This window comes from Octodon degus, unplaced genomic scaffold, assembly GCF_000260255.1.
Source record: "Octodon degus isolate 3935 unplaced genomic scaffold, OctDeg1.0 scaffold00057, whole genome shotgun sequence".
Classification (NCBI taxonomy): domain Eukaryota; kingdom Metazoa; phylum Chordata; class Mammalia; order Rodentia; family Octodontidae; genus Octodon; species Octodon degus.
Window position 1 is genome coordinate 7314596 of NW_004524633.1, and position 14263 is coordinate 7328858.

At 38.1% G+C, this 14263-nt stretch overlaps 1 pseudogene; it reads left to right on the plus strand.

Moving 5' to 3' along the window:
- Positions 1–516: 516 nt before the first annotated feature.
- Positions 517–14045, plus strand: LOC101566560 (annotated as a pseudogene).
- Positions 14046–14263: the final 218 nt, after the last annotated feature.

Consider the following 14263-nt stretch of genomic DNA (forward strand, 5'->3'; position numbering starts at 1 on the left):
GTTTTGGTGTTTGCATCTTCTAATCTTTTCCATTGATCCTTAGGTTGATTTATTTATTCATTTTTGCCAGTACAGGCTGCTTTTATCACAATAGTTTTGTTGTATAATTTCAAGTCAGAGATTGTGGTGCTTCTGGCCTTTCCTTTGTTGCCCAGGATTGCTTTTGATATTCTAAGTGACATTCTAAAATTAATCTGGTTCCAGATTAATTTTAGGAACATTTTCTCTAGATCTGTGAGGTATACCTGTAGTTTAAAAATATTTCAATCAAGTTTGTCTCTCAAGCCTGAGTTGCAATTTAACTACTTATACGGTCATAAAATATAGAATAAACCCAGGCAAGTGCAATTGTCAGCAGCAGTACATGAAATTATGGGCCAACCAGAAATTTTCCCAAAGGAGACACAGAGCTGGCAATGGCTTAGATTTGTTCTCTTATTAAATATATCGCTTCAGGCAGTGAGTTTGCTACCACAGCACAGGTGTAGTGAAAATCACCACTAAATCCAAGCCAACATGGGAAAGAAAAAGACTCACTTTAATATCGTCATCATTGGACACATGGACTCTGGCAAGTCCACCACCACTAGCCATCTGATCTACAAATGTGGTGGCATCGACAAAAAAACCATTGAAAAATTTGAGAAGGAGGCTGCTGAGATGGGGAAGGGTTCCTTCAAGCATGCCTTGGTCTTAGACAAGCTGAAAGCCGAGCGTGAGCGTGGTATCACCACTGACATCTCCCTGTGGAAATTTGAGACCAGCAAGTATTATGTGGTGCCCCTGGACACAGAGACTTCATCAAAAACATGATTACAAGCACATCTCAGGCTGACGGTGCTGTCCTGATTGTTGCTACTGGTGTTGGTGAATTCGAAGCTGGTATATCCCAGAACGGGCAGACCCGTGAGCATGCCCTTCTGGCTTACACACTAGCTGTGAAACAAATAATTGTTGGTGTTAATAAAATGGATTCCACAGAGCCACCCTACAGCCAGAAGAAATAAGAGAAAATTGTTAAGGAAGTCAGCACCTACATTAAGAAAATCAGCTACAACCCTGACACTGTGGCTTTTGTGCCAATTTCTGGTTGGAATGGTGACAATATGCTGGAGCCATGTGTTAACATGCCTTGGTTCAAAAGATGGAAGGTAGGGGCTGGGGAGATAGCTTAGTAGAATAAGCACTTGCCTGGCAAGTGCAGGGTCCTGAGTTCAATCCCTGGTTTGAAAAAAAAAAAAAAAAAGATGAAAGCCATTCGTAAAGATGGCAATGCCACAAAATAAGATGGCAATGCCAGCAGAACCACATTGCTTGAAGCTTTGGGTTGCATTCTTCTACCCACTTGCCCAACTGACAAGCCTTTGCAGCTGCCTTTCCAGGACGTGTGGTATTGGCTCTGTCTCTGCAGGCTGAGTGGAGACTGGTGTTCTTAAACCTGGCATGGTGGTCACTTTTGCTCCAGTCAGTATCACAACTGAAGTCAAGTCTGTTGAAATGCACCATGAAACTTTGAGTGAAGTTCTTCCTGTGGACAACGTGAGCTCCAACATCAAGAATGTGTCTGTCAAAGATGTCTGGTGTGGCACTGTTGCTGGTGACAGCAAAGACCCACCAATGGAAGCAGCTGGTTTCAATGCTCAAGTGATTATCCTGAGCCATCCCAGCCAGATTACTGCTGGCTATGCCCCTGTCCTGGATTGTCACACAGCTCACATTGCTTGCAAGTTTGCTGAGCTAAAAGAAAAGATTGATTGCCGGTCTGGTAAGAAGCTGGAAGATGGGCCCAAGGTTTTGAAATCTGGTGATGCTGCCATTGTTTTATTTATTTATGTATTTATTCATTTAATTTTATTGAGAAACAAATAGCAATGAGGCAGTTTTAAAACAGGTTAGTAGGACAGTCCCGCCACTGTTTTGGACTTCTGGACTGTATTGGATTATTTTACTGATTTATGCACTTATAATACTTAAATGGCAGTGGAATACCCATCTATGACAAAACTAAACAAAAAGCGGTGATATAAATGAAGGACCATTTTGTATCTGTATATATAAAATAGGATAGATATACAGCTATTTTCTCTTAATTCTGTGAGAAGAAAGATTTGTACTAATAGTGTTTGGACAGGATGTCATGTCTGCATCTTGTACTATGAGTAACTACTATGAAGACAACAATATGGTTCCAGGCAAGTCCATGTGTGTCAAGAGCTTCTCTGACTACCCACCTCTAGGTAGTTTTGCTATTTGTGATATGAGACAGACAGTTGCTGTGGATGTCATCAAAGCTGTGGACAAGAAGGCTGCTGGAGCTGGCAAGGTCACCAAGTCTGCCCAGAAAACTCAGAAGGCTAAATGGACATTATCCCTGACACCTGACACCCCAGTCTTAATCAGTGGCGGAAGACCGGTCTCAGAACTGTTTCCCCAATTGGCCACTTAAGTTTAATAGTGAAAGGAAGGTTATTGGTAACAATGCATCCTAACACCTTCAGAAGAAAAGGAGAATGTTCTGTGGAACATTTCTTTTTGTGTGTGGTAGTTTTTAAGTTACTAGTTTTTAAAATCAATACTTTATTTTTTCTTTTTTGGATCCAGGGATTGAACTCAGGTCCTTGTGCTTGCCAGGGAAGCACTTATTCTACTGCGCCATCTCCCTGGCCCCAAAATCAATACTTTCGGATGAAAACAACTGGACCAAAAATCTGTCACAGAATTTTGAGACCCATTAAAACAAGTTTAATGAGAATAAATAAATACATTGCTTCAGAGAAAGGAATGCACAGTTATTTTTGGTTTGGGGATTTTTACATTTTTCTTTAATCATTTGTCTGCTCATTTTTTGGTTCTGATTTTTTAATGTGATGAGGCAGTTTCTCACTAGGTAGTTCATGCTGGCCATCACTGCATGACGTACCTCAGTGGGGCTTTAAACTCACAGTAGTCCTCCTTCCTCACCCTCCCATGAGCTGGAATGATAGGCATGTGCCACCATGTCTGGATGGACATTTTTAAATTAGAATTAAATCTGGAATTAATTTAAGCTTTGATCAAATCCAGGTATACTCTGTATGGTGTCTTGGAGAACAGACCATGTAGATGCGTAAACACTGCAAGCCTTGTGGAACTGGGGTATAATCACTTTCATAACTGGCTATTTAATTTTGGGGACAGTTTGATCATCTTGAAGTAAAGTTTTTCTTTACTTCAGCTGAAAACACTCCTCTTATAGATTTAGGTAAATGTGCAGGATAGTTTGGATAATTCTACTGCTGACTTCTGCTGGTCTTTTGAAAGGAGCAGTGAATGTTTAAAACTTTTTTCTTTTAAATTTGTTACTACTTTTTCACTAATTTTTTTTCTTTAAGTCAATCTTGTATGTTTATAACTGGTGAGCTAAACAACTAATTTGAAGATAACATCGGGCAATCCAGCAACCACTGTTGAATTCCTATTACTTTGTTTAGTGAAATGTTGTGTCATTTCTAATGCTGGTTGTTTTCTGTTACTATTATATTTTTCTTTGAAAAATATGTAATTTATAAGGATATATCTGGGAAAAAAACCCTTAAAATTCATCAGGAAAAAGCCCTCTTGTGAAAATAAAAACTGTCTCTCTTCTTTCTAAAGAAGTCCTCTACTGTGGACTGCTTACTGCTCCTTTTAGTGGGAATCCTGGATTGAACACAACAGACAAAAGTTCCAAATTTATGGGTTATATTCTTTTTCAATTGACTTGTCCACAATTACACATTGTTGGAAGGAAATGAAACAAAGCTTTGACTCTTCTGGATATAGATACAAATACCGATGATATAGATATAGATATAGATATAGATATAGATATAGATATAGATATAGATATAGATATAGAGATATAGAGTCCCCTTTATTTATACCTGTTCCCCATTGATTTCCCTTTTATATACAACTCGCCATCAAACCATTGCTTAAGTCCACTCACATTTTCAAAATCAGTCTCTGATATTGTCAAAAATCCTTTGTTCATAATTCTATAACAGTGTGTCTAATTGTTTAGTAACATCTCCAGTTGTATATTTAAATCTACCAGTAGCTGTGACATACGTATCACATTTTATTCTCATACACGTTATGAATTTTACATCTTCCTATTCTAACTGAATATATTTTTGGATATTACGTTTTCATCCATCCATCCATCTATCCATCCATCCATCCATCCATCCATCCATCCATCCATCCATCCACTCACTCATTCATCCCATAACATCTACGAATACTACCTATTCCTCTTCAGTCGCTACACCAGCTCCTAGAGAGCCATACCAAAAGGGCATAAGCTTGTAATCTGACAGACGTGTGAGCTACTCACTTGACATCCAAGTGGAGATTTCATACAGGCAGCTAGACACAGAGAATGTTTGAAGAAAACTGGGAGGGGAGGGGATGACCCCAGTTGTGTGTGTGTGTGTGTGTGTGTGTGTGTGTGTGTGTGTGTGTGTGTGTGGTGTCAGAATATATCGGTAATACTGAAGGCTGTGATTCTGATATTGGATCTGTTTACCAAGACAGTGAAGTCTAAAGTGAAAATAAGAGGTAATGAAAGAAAAAGACTGGCAGATTTCAGTGTAGTGTGAAGAGAGAAAATTTTGAGACAGTCGTTGAGGAGAAGGGGGCAGTGAAGGAAACAATATGATTAGCAGATCAAACTTCACCCTCAAATGAGACCTGTCAGCATGGGTTATGTCTCCCTCCAGCCACGGTCCGCTCTTGCGTGTAGGCATAGAGCAGCTGCTGAGTTGGATTGAGCGCTTTAAGCATCATTAAGTCCACCCTGCTTGAACAGTAGCTATTTGGAAAAATATATGGATAAGTGGCATCAAACTTATATTTCAATAGAGAATAAACTATGTTTTAGAAAATATAGTAATGAACACTTTGTATATAGAAGGAGAACTACAAGTGTATGGCTTAAATGAAAAAAATAATATATACCAAGAAAAGTGTTGTCTGCCTGAGAAGTTATCGAGTTTTTGCTACTAGAAATGTAGGGGACGACTAGGGTAACTAGTCATGTAGGGGATGACTAGGGTAACATATATATTATATGCAACATGGTGGGAATCTGAGTCTGAGGAGGGAGACAGCTCTGGAAAACTTTCAGTGACTAGGCAGCTACCAAGGAGGTCTTATGACCAAAAATGAGTTTTCTATTACAAATTATTTTCAATACTTGAAAGTCATGCAAGTCAAAGCATTACTCAAAACATTCCATAAAGTCCACCCATGCACACAAAGTCCAGGATGAATGTGAAGAAAAATAAGAGGGAATCAGAGGTGGGAGAAGAGGGCCTGGGAAGAAGAGATGTGAGATAGTGCTCAAGAGAAGCAAGAACTTGGAACAAGAGGCATTGGGAGGAGGGGAACCTGCAGCTGCATGGGAAAGGGAGATAGTAGACAAGTTTGTTTGTGGGTTCTGGTCAATGTTGCTTTACATTTTAAGCAATAGTTAGTGCTTCAGTTAAACCATGTGACTAGGTAGTTTTTTGAATGCCAACTCTAAACCTACATAGACCTACATATTTCCTGTTATGAGTAGGTTGTTTTGTATAACAAGAACTTGCACACTAGGTGTTATGTTTTGATGACTATAACATTTCTGCCTGTGCTTTTTGTAATCGATGCATTCATTGCATTTTATATAATTTATTAGTCTTTGTGAAATGCCATTATTAAATTGCTGACATGTCTTATGTGTGAAATTATCTTAAAGTTAAGGAAACACAGCTATTTGTCACTTAGAAGTATTAAAACTAAAGTTCAGAAAAGCTAATCAACTGGTCCAATTTCTCACAAACAACTGAATGAGGGATTCAGCCAAAATCTCTGAGGCTTCAATTCTCTGACTGCCTCTTTATGTAAATGTGAGTTATTTCTTTCACTGTTTCAGAATCAGCCCTGATTCAGCCTCACAAGTCTGATTCCATTTACATATCCAGGAATGCATGTTCAAGTCATAAAAGCAAAATATCTTTGCACAACAATTCATCAGCCTAAAAAAGTCATGGTGTCAGCAGTGACACAGAAATCCACAGTGGGAGAGACAAAAGCAAATAATGTAGACATCTGATTTATTAATGAAAACAAAGAGGTCACAAAGAATGAGATAGATTCTAAGGGATGGAAAGAAATCTCATTTTCTTAGTGAAGCAGGGAAATGAAAAATCATCAGCAAGATGGAACTGAATTTGAAATACAGAACTGAAACAAGCAACTGAAAACACACACAAACAATTCTACCACTGTGGAGGTTGTAAGTGTTCAGCAGTGAAGCAGACATTTGCAGAACGCCTAGTCTGCTAGGAAGTCACTCATCATACATCCCCAATGTCAATTCCAAAATAACATTTATAAAAGAGAGTCTGAAGCAGGAGAGCTAAAAGGTTTAAGCTCAGCTTGGGTCATTTAACAAGACCCTACCTCAAAATAAAAATAACTAGGAGTGCAGCTCAATGTGAAAGCTCTGCGTTGAATCCCTGTACTGAATACAAAACACGTTATGGGTCGTATGATTTATATCTGTATTCTTTCCCTCAACGTGTTTTTCTGTGGGATTAATCTACATTGTTGCATCTAGAAGTAGGTCATTCTCATTCCTGTATTGTATTCCACTGTGCTCTATTTCACAACTTACAATCTATTGTTAACAGGCCTTGGGTTTGACTTTTGACTATGGTTCTGTGAGCATTTGTATGTGTGTTTCCGTAGACCTCTAGGTGCATCTCTCATAGGTGAGTGCTATGAAGTAAAACTTCTGGGTTATGCAGTGGGCACCCCTGAAGCCTCTGTCAACTCCACTAAACCATTTTCTGAGGGGCCTTTGAACCCACACCCTTACCACCCGTGCATGTAAACTGGAGCAGTTCCATAGCTTCACAAACACTCCCAATTGCTGATTTTTTTCACTTTTGATATTCTGATGCATGCATCTTAGTGCAGTTTTAATTTCAATTTATCTTAATCTGAATAAGATTTTGATAATTAACACTCATTTATATTGCCCCCCAGATCTCCTGTTTGTCTCTTCAAAATACAGAAGATAGGAACACTTGCCATATGTGCTGTGGTCACACTTAGCAGAGCCGCTGCTACTCCTTACAAAGTGAAAAGTTCTCTTGACCTCTTGGCTTGCCTTCCTGCCATGTAGCATCAGCATCACAGACCTTGTAAAGTAGTGATTCCACTCATGCCACTATTCTGGAAAAATCTCTAATGCCTTTTTATGGTTTCCTGCAGATTGTGTCTAGTGACTCTGATCTCATGACTGAATACCCTCCCTCTTGCTTACCTTGCTGTAAGTCCACTGATCTCCTTGTATTTCCTTTTTTTATTTGAGAAATAAATATGAATGAGACAGTTTCACAGCTGATTAATAGAACAGTTTTGATAGTCAATACACTGTACATTGTTATCTTCTTAGTGGTTATCCATAGTACAAGAAGCAGAGAGGAAGGGGCTGGGGAGATGGCTCAATGGAATAAGCACTTCCCTGGCAAGCGCAAGGGCCTGAGTTCAATCCTCGGTTCTGAAAAAAAAAAAAAAAGAAGCAGAGAGGATATTCTGTCCAAACACTGTTAGCACACCTCTTTCTTGTCATTGAGTTAAGCAAAAGTAGCTGTAAATTTATCCTATTTTGTATATATAAATACAAAATGATCTTTCCTTTGTATCTTTTTTAAATTTTATTTATTTTTGTCCTGTCAGAGGTGAGTATTCTATTGGCATCTAAATACTATAAGTGTTTGAATTCAACTAAACAATCTAACACTGTCTAGCAGTCTTCTATAATATTAGTGGGTTATCCTCAGAAGTTATTGACTTGAACCTTTTCTCCTTGTATTTCCTTAAATATTCAAAACACTCTTCCTTAAGACATTTACATGAGCGTTGCCATCCGAGGCCCATATAAAATCATTCACATATGCTTCTGACTCGCTCCCTCAGTGCTTGTCAGATTTGTCTCAGGTGTCACCTGCTCCATCACAAGGCTCATTCTGTCCACTCTTGGTCCTGACCCCAGCAATCCTAATACCCACCACTCTGCTCTTTTCCGCACAGAACTTACCATCTCTGAATGCACTCTATTGCTAGCTTATTTCAGATATTTTTGGATCTCCAGAAATATGCTACCTCTTCATATACTGTTTTGTTTCAGAAATGCATAAGAATGTTGGAAAAATGAAGATTAAAAAAGTGAGAACATGGAGACTGTGCATGTGTTTGTATGGGTGTGTGCTTTTTGAGTCATGGCATGGTGAAGTACTTTCTTAAGAATATAACCAACGGCACAGACACAAGGCAGATTTTTGTGAGTTTAAACATACTAAAGGTTCAATTTTCAACTGTATATGAAGAATAATCAAAGTGAAATAGTTGAAAAATTTGCATAGATCAAACTGTCAAGGAAAGGATAATTACCTAAGTGAAGTAGTTTCAGAAATTCCTAAAGATCTGACCCAACTGTCAGATCTTAGAATTTTAATCTCGACTCAATTTACAATGCAATTTTTCACATCACTTATTGCCAAAGAAGCAACCATTTTTTAAAAAACTGTGTCAAATGAAGTTGAAAAAAGAAAACAGAAAAAAAGTGGATATGTACCATTTAAATATTTCTAAGGAATGTTTAAATTGTCTATGAAGAATCAATTTGGAAAGAACACTGGTATTCGAAAAATATTAGCTAAATAATTTATAGTACATCAGAAAATAAGTTGTTATATGACAGTTAAAATATTGCAAAATAATTTTAAGGATATAGAAACATATGGCATACTCAGAAATACATTTCTAGTTAAAATATAGGGTAGCTAAGTTAAAATAACATAATAATCTTTTTCTATTGAAACTTTTGATATACTCTAATGTAGAGATTGCTTTGAAGTTATTTCTGGATAATTTATTTTCTTTTCTGACCCTTGTAAATATTTCTGCCTTCAACTTTTTTACAGTGACCCTGTCCTTCATTAGTCACTAGAAAATTATTCACGTAAAATGAACTGATTGAAAATGAGAAACAAACATGAGTAGAGTTACAGTAGGTGCCAGAAATTGGGCAAAACATAACTCATAATGGCTTAACTTCTTGAGCTAAGCTCTCAGAATCCAATGCATAGTTTAACCACACTCATAAGTAGAAAAAATATTCAAGAGAAAGCCAGCCATATTAAAGTGACACATAAGTTATTCTACAGATGCTTAAATGATCCACATTTTAACAACAGCATCTTAGGCCAAAAGTGTCTTAGAATTACAATACTCTTATGACCAAAGAAGATTTAAAGGTCTCCCATAGTGTCCTTTCCTTAGTGAACTTTGACTCATCTGGCAGATCTGCAGCTGGGATCTTACTGTCTTTCCGAGCCTGCTCTAAGGCTCCAACGCAGGCTCCTTGCATGTGTTCTGGCTCCCAGGACATCCTGCCATCTCCCTTTCCCTTCTGAGTTATGGTTTCATGCACACAGTTCCATGTTCCATCAGAGCTGAGACCAGCTCTGCTTCTTTAATTGCCCTATCTTCCTTCTTAGTCCAAGGATTAGCACATAATAAGAGCTCGTGGCTTTGTGGCGTGCAGCCAAATTTACAAGTCTCTTTCTGTGAATCTCAGTGTAGTCCACTAGTGTCATCACATCAGATGATGATTTATAAAAAGCAATTTACAAATCTGTTAAAATATAAGTGCTTGTGTTTTCATTGATCTGGTCTAGTTCTTTAAAATACATGGAAGGACAAATGGACAGTTTGCCTAGCATCTAATTTTGATTTTATATTATATCTCTCAAATGAACATTGGAAAATGTTCACAGATGTGTGTGGTCACTGATTAAGTCCTGCTACCTATATATTTTGTACTTGCAAAATATAAAGACCCATGTGCCTTAACAGACTACAGGAAACAGGAATAAACACCCATTTTCAAAGTTGTTTTCAGAAAACTCTTCAATAGAATTTAGCAAAAAGATATTTTGATCTCATTGTTTCACATGAGTAAACTGACAATTTAAACCTAATTATATTCCTTATGACACTGTTATGATAGTTCTACATTTCAAATAAAATTTCACAAATGATGTGATCTTACTGTACCATAATTGGAAATATTCCCTAGTCTGCTATTCTTTTCTTTTTAAAAGGGCCATTTGATTTATGGCAATGCTGTTTAAAAGATAGTTGAAATTTGAAACCATTTACCAAACTACAAATTTTCCTCATAAAATAATTCCAACTCTGAATTTGACAAGAATTATATATCAGGATCAGTCAAACGCTCTATTCTGAATTTTATTCTGGGTACTAAATACGTTTGTTAGGATTGAATTGAGATCAATATTAACTCCTAACTTTAATATTAACCAAGTGACTAATGTCCCCAAATATCATATTTTCTTGCTAAATAGTCATAAATACTACTCCACACTTGAGCTATTATATTGAGCTATAATATTAGATATAATTTAAAGTTCCAACAGAAATAGCCAGTGAGGACCTGAGAAATAGAACTCATACTGTAGTCAGTGCACATTAAAATGTTTGATGTCCTGCTGATTTCCATTCCTTTGACATTTGTGCAAACCCTTGTGTGTGTTTCACATAACTACAAGAAGGCTACGGTTGCTACTGACGTTTGCCACGATCACCAAAACCCACTGAATGTATCTAATTACTTCTTACAAGAACTGTTGGTTTTAAATATTACCCAATTCACTGTCACTGATTATTAGATTATTATTGTTGTTATCTGTCAGGTGATTGCATATATATGTATGTGTATATATATGTTATTTTCAAAATTTAGAAAGAGTGTAGTTTTAAGTCAACAAATTAATCATTCTGAGGGGCACGAGGTACTACCTTGTCACATTTTTCACTTTTAAAACTCTTATTTTCGCAGATTGGGGGATGTGTATTTTGGTAGCAGATAAAGTGTCAAAATCCCTCTTTCTATGAAAACATGAGACATATAAAGAAAAGTGCATGTAAGAGACAGCTCTTTCTGAATTTTTTCCTGAAAAATTTCAAACAAGTGAAAGGAATTTGAGATAAGTTTTATATCACCTTTCAGAGACAGCATTTGAGAAGTAATGTTTAACTGAAGAGCAAGTGTAATTTGCTGCTCTCCGATACGCAAAGAAGGAATTCCAAGCTCAGCAGCCGCTGGATCATCTCCAAGTCTGGATTCACTCGCCTGGCTCAGGAAACTCTTCCCTGCGCTCCTATCCACAGCTTTTCCTGGTGAAAACTCCCACATTCCTCACATAGTTACATCCACGTGCATTACTAATCCTCCAACAATTGTCTACATGCCATTTCTCTAAAGTCTTACAGTTCAAACGCTTAACTAACTCTAAATCAATCCATCACTTAACTCTTTCTTTGTGCTCTGACATTTAAAAAGCAGCACGCTGTGTTGACCACTCTCCCTTTGCTTTTTTGGCTTTGTGAGTTCTCATAGTTCCTTTGTGTTCTCTGCTTTTTCCAGAGTTATCTTCGTCTAGCATGCCACTTAATCTATGCCTAGAGCACCCATTAATTTTCGTATCGTTCCTCTTTTTCCTCTATGCGTTTCTTCTTTTTTAAGTCTAACACTTACTCTCCTGTTTAATTGATTAGTCCCGCTTGATGGTTGAGTCCTTGAACACATTGCCCAACTATAGATCATTTGTTCTCTTGTTGCAAATGCTGAAGACCCAGCAGAGAACACTATAAGTGACAGCATGCCCACCGTGTAGGGCATTTCTCCAGCACTCGCACATCCACTAAATAAACACTTCTCAGGGTGGAAGGTAAGTTAAGATGAAGACCCAGCAGTCCTTTCCCACCTTATGTGCTAGCTTAGGAAAGCAAAACAGCCATAAATAAGTGCAACAGTATAGATCTCAGTCAATTCACTGATTAATCAAATCCTCTATGTGTATCTGATCGACAGCCAATAGGAGGCTGGTTCTGTGCCAAGCCCTGCCAGATTACAGAAAACAAAGTATTCATGCTTGTTCCCTTTGTGGAACTTATATTTCAATGAAAAGACTGCAATTGAATGTAGAGGTTTAAATAGCACTTAAGACACTACTCATTTATCACCTCTGCTTTTCAGTTCTAGAACAACATTCTCATGCTTCAGGTCTGAAGAAAAATATGGTATTAAACAAAATGCTCTGACCTACATTTTATGTATATCAGGCTTCTGATAATAATGGACTAAAATTGCCATTCTCCATTCTTTCCAACAGCTGCATCTGGAGCCAAGCGGGTCACTGGGAAGCCTCTGACCTCACAGCCACTTGGAACTGTGATTTATCTTCATTCTGCATGGTCATATTTCATCTCCCCAACATGCCAGATTGACAAAACTTGCAGGGACTGTCTCTTCTTATAAATCTCTGAACTCTGGACACACTGAAAAAGAATTTTATGACCAATCAATATTATGATTTGCCACACAATATCAAAGATGAAGACAATGTCTGATTTCTTGGAGGAAAGAAATCCCCACAGCTCAAGGCAAAAACACTTCATGAAAATTCCGTAGAACTTTCAAAAATCTCAGCTGATCAACAATAAGTTAAAATTTCTTGTCTATGATGTCCCCTCTGATTTTAAAACTAATGCACTTGGGGAAAATAGAGTAGATATTACAGCGCACCCATTAAAGGGAGAGATCTAAAGGTCTCAAAATTGCTGTCAGTGAGCTTCCTTTGGACTCTAACGTGTAGGTCCAAGTACATCAGGAGGCGGGAAAAAAGAATGTATGTGAAGAAGGCACAGCATATACTTTGGGTCAGAAGCTGTGCTAATAAATTGTAAATATTAACACATAATTTCAGTACACAGGGGTTACAAGATGACTAAGAAGATGGTATCCCAGGAACCGGACAAAATCAAAGTTAAAAATTTCAAAAACTGGTCCAAGTAATAGGTCTGGCTGATCCTTTGTATTTCATCAGAAGACTGAAAGGCATAGTGTGTATGAATCTCACCATTTTTGTTTGTCTTCTGCTGTAGCCTTGACACTGAATGGGAGATTCGTAGTCTGGCAAAAAGACTCGGTTTTGAATCCGCTTCCCTCGCACATGGTGCGCATGCGCGCGCAACACACGTCATTACATTGAACACGTGACATTTCTCTGGCATTCTCCTTGTCTTACATCCTCACTGACGTCATGGTACTGCTGTCAATGCTGCACTAGCATGCGAGGAGTCATTTGAATCCAAAAGCAGCAGATTAACTGGGTTCACTAACTTCTAGACACAACCCAGCTGGCAAGGCATAGAGAAAGACTTGTTTGGGATTAAAAATGATCTACAATGAAGAGAAAATGCTCATTTATTTTTTACCCAACCCCATGCTCCTTTAAAGATATACAGGCAACTTCTGATCCCGATGAAACAATGGCGGCAGGGATATAATTCCCTCGTGCCAACTCGGCTTGCTGGCTCTGCAACCCGTATAATTATATGCATGATTTTCCTCTTTGTTAGCAATAAAGCTAATGACTAGGCAGCCTTATCCATGGGCATTTCTGCAGCCTTCTAGGATTGCTGCCTCCTTTCCTGCCGCAGAATCCTGCTGTGCCCTCAGACAGGCACAGTAGAGAGATCCACCGGACAGCACAATTGATGGAGCTGACAAAGAGCATTGCCAATAAACCTCACATAAAAACAACTTATTCACCCAGCATAAAGCTCAGAATATTTGGATTTTATGATAATTGCTGATCAGAAGCTCACTACTTTCAATGTAACAATTTTGCATTGACAGTGATCTTGCTGATGGTGACGCCTCAGTAAATTTCTTCATTTTAGACAAGAGCGCTCGGGTCCGCAGAGATGACCGCAGGAATATGGCAGAGACATATCAGACTTGGAGCCTTAGTCCACCCGCAGCACCTTGCTTTACATCTGAACCTCTCCTGCTTTGTCTTTGCTGCATCTTCTTTCCGTGGCTATCCTTGACGGGAGAACAGGAGGACATGTTTCATAAGGTGAAGCATTCAGGAGCTTAATGCTCTTTACACAGCAGGGAGATCAACTAAATAAAAGTTCTGTTTTAAATATTGTACCTCACTGGGCTCTCAAGAATGTTAATTAATTGTGAAATACTTCCAGAAATAAAGGTGCAGGCATTAGACTTTGAAAATGAACCTGGAGTCACATACATATTTGTTATTAGGTAAGAGAAGAAAACTACTGGTAGAGGGATGACTGAGTCTTTATAGGGGGT